This window comes from Chiloscyllium plagiosum, unplaced genomic scaffold (genome assembly GCF_037043375.1).
Source record: "Chiloscyllium plagiosum isolate Xiang-an unplaced genomic scaffold, Cpla_swu_hap1 HiC_scaffold_26, whole genome shotgun sequence".
In the NCBI taxonomy this organism is placed as follows: Eukaryota; Metazoa; Chordata; class Chondrichthyes; order Orectolobiformes; family Hemiscylliidae; genus Chiloscyllium; species Chiloscyllium plagiosum.
Genome location: NW_028270164.1, coordinates 12,493,796 through 12,508,302, shown reverse-complemented (window position 1 = coordinate 12,508,302; position 14,507 = coordinate 12,493,796). Strand labels below are relative to the sequence as shown.

The 14,507-nt window shown below is 44.7% G+C and overlaps 1 non-coding gene across 1 annotated transcript; it reads right to left on the bottom strand.

The window, feature by feature from the left end:
* Positions 1 to 14,042: 14,042 nt before the first annotated feature.
* trnak-uuu (transfer RNA lysine (anticodon UUU)) lies at positions 14,043 to 14,115 on the bottom strand. Its single transcript has one exon. It is a non-coding gene; the product is annotated as a tRNA-Lys (tRNA).
* Positions 14,116 to 14,507: the final 392 nt, after the last annotated feature.

Here is a 14,507-nt window from a genome sequence, read left to right as displayed (position 1 = left end):
TAACAATCTAAAAGGAAAATAATATTTCCAACAAAATATAGGAGAATGCTGATTGATCTCATACAGTATCTATGTTATTTTCTTTATACATTGACATTTCTTGTGAAGTGTGCTGGTCAATGTAAGATGAAAACCTTTGACGAAGGGTGTATTTTTTTCAGTCAATATTCAAATACTGTACTACAGGGTGAAAAAGCACAGCAAGTTCCAATATCGAATAGACTGCAGTAGCTCACTACCTTAAGGGCTCACCAGCGATGAGGGAAGGTCAGCAAATGTTCAAATTGTAAGAATAATTTTGTTTAGGTCCATTCTAACATCACCTACCCTTTTTCTACATGGATGTGAGGAAACTCTCTGCTGTTGAGTGTTTAAACATAAAACTAATACACATAAATATTAGTGATCACTTCTTTGTATCAGTGACTTTACTGTAAGTTTGAATTGCATTTATATGCATTATGTGTAACCTTGTTAGTGTGATTAATACAGCAAGCAGCCTGAGGTATACCTCAGAAAAGTCTGTTTCCCGCATTCTTTATCATCAATGGCTCTGCAGTGCCCACTACTGGTAATGTGGTAAATCATTCCATGTGTTTTGAAGAAATTACCAATTTGGCTTAATATCACAAAAATATTGAGGTAGTTTGACACTGCACGAGATCAATCAGCATTCTCCTATCATTCATTAGAAATATTATTTTCCTTTTATACGTTATGCTTCAGAACTGCCCTGATGAGTGCAAGATGAAAAGCTTCAAGAAATTATGCCTTTTCTTAGCTAATATTCCTTGTGCTTTATGACCCTGTCGTGCTGGGTTGGTACAATAGAGTGGCTTTCTAAGCGGTTTCAATCAACAATTAGGAGTCAATCAAGTTTTGGGTCTTTCCTTACCAAATCTGGGATTATATGTTAGAAGTAACCAGATAAAGTAAACAAGGAGGAAATGATGTCAATAGGGTTTGATGAAGTAGTGTAGAATATAGATGATGAGGGTTTTGTCGTATGAAGAGAGATTGAACAGTATACCCTCTGCAATTTAGAAGAATGAGGGGAGATCAAATTGAGGCATTCAATATAATAAAAGGTGTGGATAAAATAGACATGGAGTGGTTGCTTCCTCTTGTGGGGCATTCTAGGACAAGAGATAATGGGCAGCAAATTTAAAACCGAGCTGAGGAGAAAGTACTTCTCCCAAAGGATGGTGAATCTTTGGAAGTCGCTACCCCAGGTGCAGTGGATGCTTGGACAGTGAGTAAATTTAAGGAGAAGTTAGACAGATGTTCAACTGATAATGGATTGAAGAGTTATGGGTGGAAGAAAGGTAACTGGAGTGAGGAGCATATCAGCCATAATCAAATGGCGGTGCAGACTTGATGGGCCGAATGGCCTAATTCTGCCCCGCTATCTTATGAACTTATGAACTATAAAACACTGACATAGACTACTTGAACTGATTGGCCTGTTCCTGGACTGTAATTTACATTTATCTGATTTAGCCAAACAGAAAATGACAGGTTTGTGAGCAAAACACCTCACATAAAATAGACAACAGTGTTATGTTAATAGTAAAAATGAAACATCATTTTTTGAATTCCATCATCTGGATTATAATACCTGGAAAACTTCACAGACTAAAATGGTTTTATGGTCACAGCAATACCCTCACACCACAGGCTGATCCAGTTCAATATCAATGTCAATATCAATATCAAAAGTATCAATAAACAAGACCCAGTCCGAACTGAAATTAACATGTCATCAAAATGTCTGAAACCAGTCACTCAGAGCTGTATCCCCTACTTGATTTTTAGCTTGCTGGAAATGTCACACATTGGGTTGAAAGCCACCTTATCTATTGGATGAAAAAAACAAAGTCAAGCAAAGAAACACATGAAGTTTCTGCAATTTAGGCAATTGCTTTTGGCCAGAGCAGAGAGAAGAGCTCTCTTCAGAACTGGATGGCTTCCTGATTTTCTCTCAATGTCTTCAGAAACAGCATCCATAAAGCAAATCACAGAAGTATCCATTCTCCAACATAACTCCAGGATATCTACAAGTTTCATTACTGCTAAGGATGCAACTCATCAATTAAACAACCATGATCCCAAGTTAAAATATAATGCCTCAAAGATTTTAAGGACTTTTAAACTGTATTTTTTTCTTTCTTTTTGAACTAAGACATTCCCAACTTTAAAATTTTAAACCTGCTTTATGTGTCTGTTTGACATTTCAAACCTACAGACATACAAACGAGAGTAGGCCCTTCCAGCCTGTTTGCCATTTAATAACGTCATGGCTAATCTGATTTTGACCTCAACTCTATATTCCTGCATACCCTCGATAATCTTTCATTCCCCAATCATCAAGAATCTGCATCCACTTTGTTTTGAGTAAGGGAATTCGGAAAATGTATCACCTTCTGAGATAATTTGTTTTCCCTCTCAATGGGCAACCATTTATTTTAAACGATGAACCCCGAGTTCTACTTTCTCTAAGAAGGGCCAACATTCTTTATACTATCCACCCAGTCAAATCCCCTCAGGATCTAATACATTTCAGTTAAATCACCTTTAACTCTTCTAAACCCCAAAGGTGACAGTCCTAGTCTGTCTTCTCTTTTCTTAGAAGGCAATCTACTCATTCCAGATATAAGTCGAGTAAACCTTCTCTGAACTGCTTCCAACACATTAATATTCTTCCATAAGTATAGTTGAAGGGGATTCTGATGGTCAGGACTTACATGTATTTGGGAAGGCAAGGATTGATTAAGGATTGTCAGTGTGGCTTTATGTGTGGGAATCGTGTCTCGCTAACTTGATTCAGTTTTTTTTTGAAGAGGTGACAAAGAAGATTGATGAAGACAGAGTGGTAGCCATGGTCTATAGGACTTCAGCAAAGTGCTTGATAAGGTACCATCTGGTAGACTTGTTAGTAAGGTTAGATCACATGAGATTCTGGAGTAGAGTGGTGCTGGAAAAGCACAGCAGTTCAGGCAGCATCCGAGGAGCAGGAAAATCGATGTTTCGGGCAAAAGCCCTTCATCAGGTATATTCCTGATGTAGGGCTTTTGCCCGAAATGTTGATTTTCCTGCTCCTCGGATGCTGCCTGAACTGCTGTGCTTTTCCAGCACCACTCTACTCCAGAATCTGGTATCCAGCATCTGCAGTCATTGTTTTTACCTAGATCACATGAGATCCAGGGGGAGCTAGTCAATTGGATATGAAGTAGCTTGAAGGTAGAAGTTTAGTAATAGATGGTTGATTTTCAGAGTTTCGGGCAAAAGCCCTTCATCAGGTATATTCCTGATGTAGGGCTTTTGCCCGAAATGTTGATTTTCCTGCTCCTCGGATGCTGCCTGAACTGCTGTGCTTTTCCAGCACCACTCTACTCCAGAATCTGGTATCCAGCATCTGCAGTCATTGTTTTTACCTAGATCACATGAGATCCAGGGGGAGCTAGTCAATTGGATATGAAGTAGCTTGAAGGTAGAAGTTTAGTAATAGATGGTTGATTTTCAGAGTAGAGGCCTGTGACAAATAGTGTACCACAAGGATCAGCGCTGGGTCCGCTGTTTGTTGTCATTTATATAGAGTCATAGAGATATACAGCATGGAAATAGACCCTTCAGTCCAACCTGTCCATGCCGACCAGATATCCCAAACCGATCTAATCCCATCTGCCAGCACCCGACCCATATCGCTTCAAACCCTTCCCATTCATATACCCATCCAAATGCCTCTTAAATGTTGCAATTGTACCAGCCTCCACCACTTCCTCTAGCAGCTCATTCCATACACATACCACCCTCTGCGTGAAAATGTTGCCCCTTAGGTCTCTTTTATACCTTTCCCCTCTCACCCTAAACCTATGCCCTCTAGGTCTGGACTCCCCCACCCCAGGGAAAAGACTTTGTCTATTTATCTTATCCATGCCCCTCATAAGTTTGCAAACCTCTACAAGGTCACCCCTCAGCCCCCGACGCTCCAGGGAAAACAGCCCCAGCCTGTTCAGCCTCTCCCTATCGCTCAAATCCTCCAAACCTGACAACGATTTGCAGATGCCGGTGTTGGACTGGGGTGTACAAAGTTAAAAATCACACAACACCAGGTTATAGTCCAACAGGTTTAATTGGAAGCTAGTGTCTTCCAATTAAACCTGTTGGACTATAACCTGGTGTGGCGTGATTTTTAACTTTGTAAACCCTGGCAACATCCTTGTAAATCTTTACTGACCCCTTTCAAGTTTCACAACATCTTTGCGATAGGAAGGAGACCAGAATTGCACGCAATATTCCAACAGTGGCCTAACCAATATCTTGTACAGCCGCAACATGACCTCCCAACTCCTGTACTCAATACTCTCACCAATAAAGGAAAGCAAACCAAACACCACCCTCATTATCCTATCTACCTGCGACTCCACTTTCAAGGAGCTATGAACCTGCACTCCAAGGTCTCTTTGTTCAGCAACACTCCCAAGGACCTTAGCATTAAATGTATAAGTCCTGTTAAGATTTGCTTCCCAAAATGCAGCACCTCACATTTATCTAAATTAAACTCAATCTGCCATTTCTCAGCCCATTAGCCTATGTGATCAAGATCCTGTTGTAATCTGAGGTAACTCTCTTCGCTGAGAAAGTGAGGACTGCAGATTCTGGAGATCAGAGCTGAAAATGTTTTGCTGGAAAAGCGCAGCAGGTCAGGCAGCATCCAAGGAGCAGGAGAATCGATGTTTCGGGCATGAGCCCTTCTTCATTCCTGAGGAAGGGCTCATGCCCGAAACGTCGATTCTCCTGCTCCTTGGATGCTGCCTGACCTGCTGCACTTTTCCAGCAACACATTTTCAGCTCTAACCCTCTTCACTGTCCACTACACCTCCAATTTTGGTGTCATCTGCAAACTTACTAACTGTACTTCTTTTGCTCGCATCCAAATCATTTATGTAAATGACAAAACGTAGAGGACCCAGCATCGATCTGTGTGGCACTCCACTGGTCACAGGCCTCCAGTCTGAAAAGCAACCCTCCATCACCACCCTCTGTCTTCTACCTTTGAGCTAGTTCTGTATCCAAATGGCTAGTTCTCCCTTTATTCTGTGAGATCTAACCTTGCCAACCAGTCTCCCATGGGGAACCTTGTCGAACACCTTACTGAAGTCCATATAGATCACATCTACCTCTCTGCCCTCATCAATCTTCTTTGTTACTTCTTCAAAAAACTCAATCAAGTTTGTGAGACATGATTTCCCAATCATAAAGCCATGTTGACTCTCCCTAATCAGTTCTTGCCTTGCCAAATACATGTACATCCTGTCCCTCAGGAATCCCCCAACAACTTGCCCACCACTGACTTTACACTCACTGGTCTATAGTTCCCTGGCTTGTCCTTACCACCCTTCTTAAACAGTGGCATCAAGTTAGCCAACCTCCAGTCTTCTGGCACCTCACCTGTGACTATCGATGATACAAATATCTCAGCAAGGAGCCAAGCAATCATTTCCCTAGTTTTCCACAGAGGTCGAGGGTACACCTGATCAGGTCCTGGGGATTTATCCACCTTTAACATTTCAAGACATCCAGCACTTCCTCCTCTGTAATCTGGACATTTTGCAAGATGTCACCATCTATTTCCATACAGTCTATATCTTCCATATCCTTTTCCACAGTAAATACTGATGCAAGATACTCGTTTAGTGGCTCCACACAAAGGCCGCCTAGCTGATCTTTGAGGGGCCCTATTCTCTCCCTAGTTATCCTTTTGTCCTTAACATATTTGTAAAAACTATTTGGATTCTCTATTTGCCAAAGCTATTTCATGTCCCCTTTTTGCCCTCCTGATTTCCCTCTTAAGTATACGCCTACTGCCTTTGTACTCTTCTAAGGATTCACTCGATCTATCCCGTCTATACCTTACATATGCTTCCTTCTTTTTCTTAACCAAACCCTCAATTTCTTTAGTCATCCAGCATTTCCTGTACCTATCAGCCTTTCCTTTCATCCTGACAGGAATATACTTTCTGGATTCTTGCTATCTTTTTTCTGAAGGCTTCCCATTTTCCAGCCGTCCCTTTATCTGCGAACATCTGCCCCCAGTCAGCTTTTGAAAGTTCTTGCCTAATACCATCAAAATTGGCCTTCCTCCAATTTAGAACTTCAACTTTTAGATCTGATCTATCCTTTTCCACCACTATTTTAAATCAAATTGAATTATGGTCGCTGACCCCAAAGTGCTCCCCAACTAACACCTCAGTCACCTTCCCTGCCTTATTTCCCAAGAGTAAGGTCAAGTTTTGCACCTTCTCTAGTAGGTACATCCACATACTGAATCAGAAAATGTTCTTGTACACACTGAACAAATTCCTCTCCAACTAACCCCTTAACACTATAGCAGTCCCAGTCTATGTTCGGAAAGTTAAATCCCCTACCATAACCACCCTATTATTCTTATAGATAGCTGAGATCTCCTTACAAGTTTGTTTCTCAATTTCCCACTGACTATTAGGGGATCTATAATACAATCTCAATAAGGTGATCATCCCTTTCTTATTTCTCAGTTCCACGATAAATGATTTACATGTGAATGTAGGAGGCAATGTTAGCAAATTTGCAGATGGCACCAAAATGGTTGGTATAGTGGACAGTGAAGAAGATAATCTCAGAGTAAAATGGGACCTTGATAAGATGGGCCAATGGGCTAAGGAGTGGCAGCTGGAGTTTAATTTAGATCGGTGTGAGGTATTGTATTTTGGTTAGGCAAACTAGGGCAGGACTTATACAGTTAATGGTATGACCCTGGGGAGTGCTGCCGAACAAAGAGACGTGGGGTGCAGGTGCATAGTTCCTAGCAAGTATAATCACAGGTGGTGAAGAAGGTGTTTGGCACACTTGCCTTCATTGGTCAGAACATTGAGTATAGGAGTTGGGATGTCATGTTGTGGGTGTACAGGGTATTGGTTAGGCCTTATTGAGAATATTGCATACAATTTTGGTCTCCCTGCTATAGGCAAGATGTTGTTAAGTTTGAGAGGGTGCATAAAAGATTTATAAGGATGTCTCCAGGACTGGAAGGTATGAGTTTTAGGGCGAGGCTGAATAGGCTGGGGCTTTAACCCTTGAGTATCAGAGGTTGGGGGGGTGACGTATAGGGGTTTATAAAATAATGAGGGGTATGGATAGGGTAAATAGCCAAGGTTTTTCCAAGGGTGGTGAGTCCAAAACTACAGGGCGTAGGTTTAAGGTGAGAGGGGAAAGACTTAAAAAAGATATAAGGCCTAATTGTTTGATGCAGAGGGTGGTGTGTGTATGGAACTAGCTGCCAGAGAAAGTTGTGGAAGCTGGTACAAATACAACATTTAAAACACATCTGAAAAGTTATATGAATACAAAGGGTTTAGAGGGATATGGGCTAGTACTAAGTCAGATTGAGATATCTGCTCTGCACAGATGAGTTGAACCAAAGGAACTGTTTCAGTGATGTCTGACTTTATGACTCTATGGCTCTATGGGGGACTCTATAACTTGCAGAAGCTAAAAGGTCTGAGGTGGATAAATCATAGATGAACTACAACCCAGAAGTCTGAAGGAGGTAGCTGAGGAGATTGTAGAAGCATTGGTGGTGATCTGTTGGGAATCACTGGGGTCAGGGAGGGCCACAGAGGACAGGGAAGTGGTGAATTAAACACTCCTGTTAAAGAAGGAAGGGCAACTGAAGTCATGAAATTATAGGCTGGTTAGCCTGACCTCAGTTATTGGTAAGATTTTAGGGTCTTTTTTTTAATGGGTATTTTTTCTTGAAAATATAACATATTTTTACAAGTTTACAAATAAAAAAAACCCAAGTATAAACATTGATATACAATTAAATCTTAAATAAATAACAACCAAAATTTAACAAAAGATAAATACCGAGAGAAAAAAAACAAAACTCAACTAACTACTAATCTAACCTACAACTAACCAGCATGTATAATTAACTCTCTTACATTATTTAAATAAGAGAAAAAAAAACAACTGATGGATAACATAGAAATTGGGTAGTGAGATACATGCTCGGAATGTATTAACATAAAATCGTAATAAAAACCCATATTCGTGCAGGATTCCTCTCCCAAGGGGCCCCGGACCAGCCAGGTTCGCCATCTCAATTAAATAAAAGCCCTTGTTAGGATGGTCGAAATATCTGTATTTATATAATTCAAGAAGAGCTGCCATATTTTATGGAATAATCCGGTCTTTTGATGCACCATATTTGTAAGGAATTCAAGGGGAATACATTCCATAATTAATCTGTGCCAATTTGAAAGTCCAGGGGGGCCCTCAGCCAGCCAATAGGGTCTATTTTTTAAGCATGAGATTGCAGAGTACTTGGAAGTGCAAGGTAAAATGGGACTGAGCCAACACAGCTTCATCAAGGAGAAATCATGCCTGACAAATCTGTTAGAATTCTTTGAGGAGATAACAAGCATGTTAGACAAAGGAGAAGCATTGAACATGACCTATTTGGAATTCTAGAAAGTCTTTCATAAGGTGCTGGACAAGAGGCTACTAAATACGATAAGAACCCATGGTGTTAGGGGCAAAGTACTGGCATGGATAGAAGGTTGGCTGACTGGCAGAAGGCAGAAAGTAGGGATAAAGGGGTATTTTTCAGCATAGCATGCAGTGACTAGTAGAAGTCTGCAGGAGTCAGTGTTGGAACCATAACTATTCACGTTATATATTAATGATCTGGACGAAGGAACTGAGGGCATTGTTGCTAAGTTTGCAGATGATACAAAAATAGATGGAAGGGCAGATAGTGTTAGGGAGACAGTCAGGCTGCAGAAGAAATTGGACAGGCTTGGAGACTGGGCAAAGAAATGGCAGATGGGATGCGTGATGCACTCTGATAGGAGGAAGAGAGGAGTCGATTATTTTCAAAACAGGCCAGGCTTTGGAAATCTGAAGCACAAATGGACTTGACAGTACTCTTCAGAACTCTGTTAGGGTTAACATGCAGATTCAGTTGGCAGTTAGGTAGACAAATGCAAAATTAGCATTCATTTCGAGAGGGCTAGAATGCAAACCTTCATGCTGAGACTGTATGAGTCTCTGGTCAGACCAGCATTTGGAATAATACAAGCAGTTTTAGGTCCTATATCTAAGGAAGGATGTGCTGGCATTGGAGAGATTCCAGAGAGGGTTCCAAGAATTATTCAAGGGATGAAGGGATCGTCATCTGATGAGTGGTTGAGGACTCTGGGTCTGTGCTCGATGGACTTTAGAAGGTGAGTTTGGACCTCATTGAAACTTACAGAATACTGGGAGGCCTAAATAGATTAGACAATAAGATATTTGCATTAGCAGGAGAGACTTGGACATCAGGGCACATCCTCAGAATGAAGGGACAACCCTTTAGAACTGAGGTGAGGGGGGGAATTTCTTCAACCAGAGGGTAGTGAATCTGTGCAACTCATTACTGCAGAAATCTGTGGAGGTCAAGTCATGTAAGATGCAAATAGATTTGTTGTCGATTCATAAGGGGGGTCAAAGGTTATTGGGAGAAGCCTGGAGGATGGGGTTGAGAAACATATCAACCATGAAATCAAATGGCAAAGCAGAGTTGATGGGCCGGACGAACTAATTCTCCTCCTATACCTGTAGTCTTACATCAAACTGAACTGCTGAACTAGCATGACTCCCTTACAAACAGACCTGTAAAGGCAGGATGCTGGAAATCTGAGACAAACAGGGGAAAATCAGCAAATCTGGCAGCATCTGTGGAGAGAGAAACAGAGTTATTGTTTCAAGTGCAGTATGGCTCTTCTTCAGAACTCAGACTCTAGCACCACCCCACTGATAGTTGCTGGAGGGTAGGATGGAGTCTGTAGCTAAAAGTACAGTTTGCATCAATCTGATAATTTAGCAACACTGGAAGAGTGGTAGTGGTGAGGTGGAACTGAGGGTTTGTTAGTGAATATTTGGAAACCAGAGTTGTGTTTTCAGACAATGTTGCTAACAGGCAGCACGAAGAGAAATGGGGATGTTTGTCCCTCAATCAGCATAACAAAGGAAGATAACCTGTTTGTATGCATGGTACAGGCATTGTTTGTGAACTACAACAATGGTTACACTTCAAAAGTACTTAATTGGCTGTAAAGGGTCATGCTGCCATTGTGAAAGATTTTTTTATTTCAAAAATATACTTTATTCATAAAATACTTTAATGGTCTGTACAGTTGGACATGCCATACATATGTAAACATTCCATTTGTTTGCATACCGAAAACAGAGTAATCATTCCTATTTACAGGTCTGTACGATTACATTTTTAGCTGAGGCGTCAGCAGAGCCCAAACGACTGCGTGGGCCCCCTGTTCTTCTTTAGGCAGGCAGATGTTACACGGTGGTCTTTCCCCACCGCGCCTTGGCGGCAGCTGCCTCAAGCTTCAGCGCGTCCCTCAACACGTACTCCTGGACCTTGGAATGTGCCAGTCTGCAACACTCAGTCGGGGTCAACTCCTTCAGCTGGAAGATCAACAGGTTTTGGACTGCCCAGAGAGCGTCCTTCACCGAGTTGATGATCCTCCAGGCACAGTTGATGTTCGTCTCAGTGTGCGTCCCGGGGAACAGGGACGGAGCACGGAGTCCCGCGTCACGGCGCTGCTCGGGACGAACCTCGACAAACACCACTGCATTCCTCTCCAGACGTCTTCTGCATAGGCACATTCCAGAAGGAGGTGGGTGACAGTCTCCTCCACCCTGCAGCCGCTTCGAGGGCAGCGTGCGGTGCGGCTGAGAGTCCGGGCGTGCATAAAGGATCTCACAGGCAGAGCCCTTCTCACCACCAGCCAAGCCATGTCTTGGTGCTTGTTGGAAAGTTCTGGCGATGAGGCATTCTGCCAAATGGCTTTGACAGTCTGCTCAGGGAACCACTCGATAGGATCCGCCCTCTCCTTTTCCCGAAGGGTCTCAAGGACACTACATGCTGACCACTTCCTGATGGACTTGTGGTCAAAGGTGTTTTTCTTCATAAACTTCTCCAGGAAGGACAGGTGATACGGTACGGTCCACAACTCGGAGCGTTTCGAGGCAGCGAGGCCAGGCCCATCCTTCACAACACCGGGGACAGGTAGAACCTCAGTACATAGTGACACTTGGTGTTTGCGTACCGGGGATCCACGCACAGCTTGGTGCAGCCACACACAAAGGTGGCCATCAGGGTGAGGGTGGCATTGGGTGTATTTTTCCCCCGTTGCCCAGATCTTTGTACAGCGAGTCCCTTCGGACCCGGTCCATCTTTGATCTCCATATAAAATGGAAGATGGCCCGGGTGACTGCAGCGGCACAAGTTCTGTGAATAGGCCAGACCTGTGCCACGTATAATAGCAATGACAGTGCCTCACACCTGATGACCAGGTTTTTTCCCACAATGGAGAGTGACCGTAGCTTCCATCTGCCCAGATTCTGCCTCACTTTGCTGATACGCTCCTCCCAAGACGTGGCACACACCCCAGCCCCCCCGAACCAAATACCCAGCACCTTCAGGTGTTCGGTCCTGACGGTGAAGGGGATCGAGGATTGGTCGGCCCAGTTCCCGAAGAGCATGGCCTCGCTCTTGCCTCGGTTTACCTTGGCCCCCGAGGCCCATTCGAACTGGTCACATATGCACATGAGTCTGCACACAGACAACGGATCCGGCGACGCATCCATGTACAGGGAGGCCTTAACCTGCAGGCCCCCGCTGCCAGGAATAGTCACCCCTCTCAGGCTCGCATCCTTCCTGATGGACTTGGCAAATGGCTCTATGCAGCACACAAACAAGGCAGGAGCGAGAGGGCAGCCCTGCCTGACTCCAAATCTGACTGGGAAGCTATCTGATTCCCACCCATTGATTGAGACTGCATTGACATTGTTGGTGTAGAGCAGTCTGATCCAATTGCAGATTCCGTCCCCAAAGCCCATTTTGGAGAGAACATCTCTCATATACCTATGTGATATCCTGTCAAAGGCTTTCTCCTGGTCCAGGCTGATCAGGCAGGTGTCCAACCCTCTATCCTGCACGTAGACGATCGTATCCCTGAGGAGTGCGAGACTCTCAGCGATCTTCCTGCCCGGCACAGCACAGGTTTGGTCAGGGTGAATCACCAACCCCAGAGCAGACCTGACCCGGTTGGCGATTACCTTTGACAGAATTTTGTAATCTGCATTCAACAGCGAGATTGGCCTCCAAATTTTGAGTTCCTCCCTCTCCCCCTTCCGCTTGTAGATCAGGTTGATGATGCCTTTCCTCATGGATTCACTCATGGTACCTGCCCGAAGCATACTGACATACACCTCCAGCAGGTCCTGGCCAATCAAGTCCCACAGAGCAGAATAGAGCTCGACCGGTAAGCTGTCGCTTCCGGGAGTTTAATTCTTTTCGAAGGACTCGAGGGCGTTGGTCAGCTCGTCCAGAGATAGCGGCTAGTCCAGCCTCTCATGTGTTCTGTCGTCTAAGACCTCCGTGATAGAGGACAGGAACGACTGGGAGGCCGCGCTGTCGGTCGGCTTCGCGTCATACAGACTGGCATAGAAGGATTTACTGATCCTCATGACGCCAGCCTGAGATGATGTTACCGAGCCATCTTCTTCCTTCAGGCTACTGAGCACAGAGCTCTCTTTGTGCATCTTCTGGAAGAAGAAACGTGAGCACGTCTCGTCCTGCTCCACCAAGCGGACCCTGGACCGGAAGATTATCTTGGAGGCCTCCGAGGCAAAGAGCGAGGCTTGCTGACCCTTCACCTCCTTGAGGTCCTCCATGACATCTAACCCCATCGTCTGCAGCAGGAGCAGGTTCTGCATACTTTCCTGGAGCTGGGACAGTTTTCCCCGCCTCTGTCTCACCTCCTGAACACCTTTGAGGATGAAGAACCTCTTGATGTTCCCTTTTACTGTTTCCCACCAGTCCACTGGGGACTCAAAGAGGAGCTTCATGGTTCTCCAACCTGCGTGGTCCCTCTTGAGCTCCGGGGTCAACAGCTTTGTGTTCAGCTTCCACGTTCCCTTACCAGCCTGCTGCTCGTCCTGTAGGTGACTGTCGGCCAGCAGGAGGTAGTGGTCAGAGAAGAACACCGGCTTGACGTCGGTAGATCTGACCGAGAGCGTTCGGGACACAAACAGGTAATCTATCCTTGAGCGGATAGACCCGTCTGCCCATGACCAGGTGTATCTACGCTGCGCTCCGTCTGCAGGGGTGCTGAAGACGTCGTGCAGCTTGGCATCTTTTACCGTGTCCATCAGGGCTCTGGACGTGGTGTCCAGTTTACTGTCCCCCCCCCCCCCCCCCACCGGATCGTCCATCTGCATCAATGATACAGTTGAAGTCTCCGGCCAGAATGACCGGCCTGGACGTAGCCAGCAACAGTGGAAGCTGCTGCAGGACGGCCAACCGTTCACTCTTACCCACTGGGGCGTACACATTAATCAGTCTTAGGGGAGCATTCCTGTACATGATGTCGGAAACGAGGAGGCGCCCACCCACCACCTCCTTAACCTCGGAGATGGTGAAGTTGCCTCCTCGCAACAGGATACCCAGGCCGGAGGCGCGGCTATCGTTGCCCCCCGACCAAACTGACGGCCCATGGGCCCACAAACTCGACCACCCCCTGTAGCTGCTGAGGTGCGGTATCCCACACTCCTGCAGGAACAGGGTGTAGGCTTTAACATTGGCCAGGAAGGCCATCGTAGAAACACATCGCGTAGCCGATTTGATGCTACGCACATTGATGCTGGCACTATGTAATTGCAATGCCTCTCTCACTTTCTCCTTTTGAACAAGTGACGCTCTGGAGGTGGATCATCAAAGTCCACAAGACCTTTAGGTGCAGGCGCTGTATGCCATTCAGCCCAATGAGTCTGCTCCACCTCTGTCTTGGCTGTGGAGTACAGAAATTGCACCTTAATTGAAATTAAACAATTCTACATGACTATTATTTTATTAGAAAGGTTGCCACCTTTGAGAAGTTGTACATTTGCAGATATACTGTAAAGCACAGATATCAAACAACAAGAAAAATGAACGCCCGAACAGGGACTTGAACCCTGGACCCTCAGATTAAAAGTCTGATGCTCTACCGACTGAGCTATCCGGGCTCTGAATGAACACACTACCCACTGCCTATAAAACCTTTAACAGCAGAGCTGTAATAGTTTTACGATTGAGTTATATTGGATGCTTCAATTCACCACATAAAAACGCCACACAATACATGAAATTAAATGCATATCAAATTGCCGAAGATACCGAATAAATTTATTGCACAGAAGTAAATTCAAAAAGTTAGCTGCACTCAGGAAGAAGGGTAAGCTTCCCGTGACGGTTTGATGGGCGCCATGCTTGTTGCTGGCAGAAGGGCACAAAGGCGAGTGGAGCCGGCTCTTTTTTTTGCTTGGTGAGGCTTAAGAAGTAGCTTCCGGTGGGCGCCATGTTTTGAGCTGGCAGGGCGCCACGAACAGTTCCTGGCAGGCGCCATGTTAGTTATTGG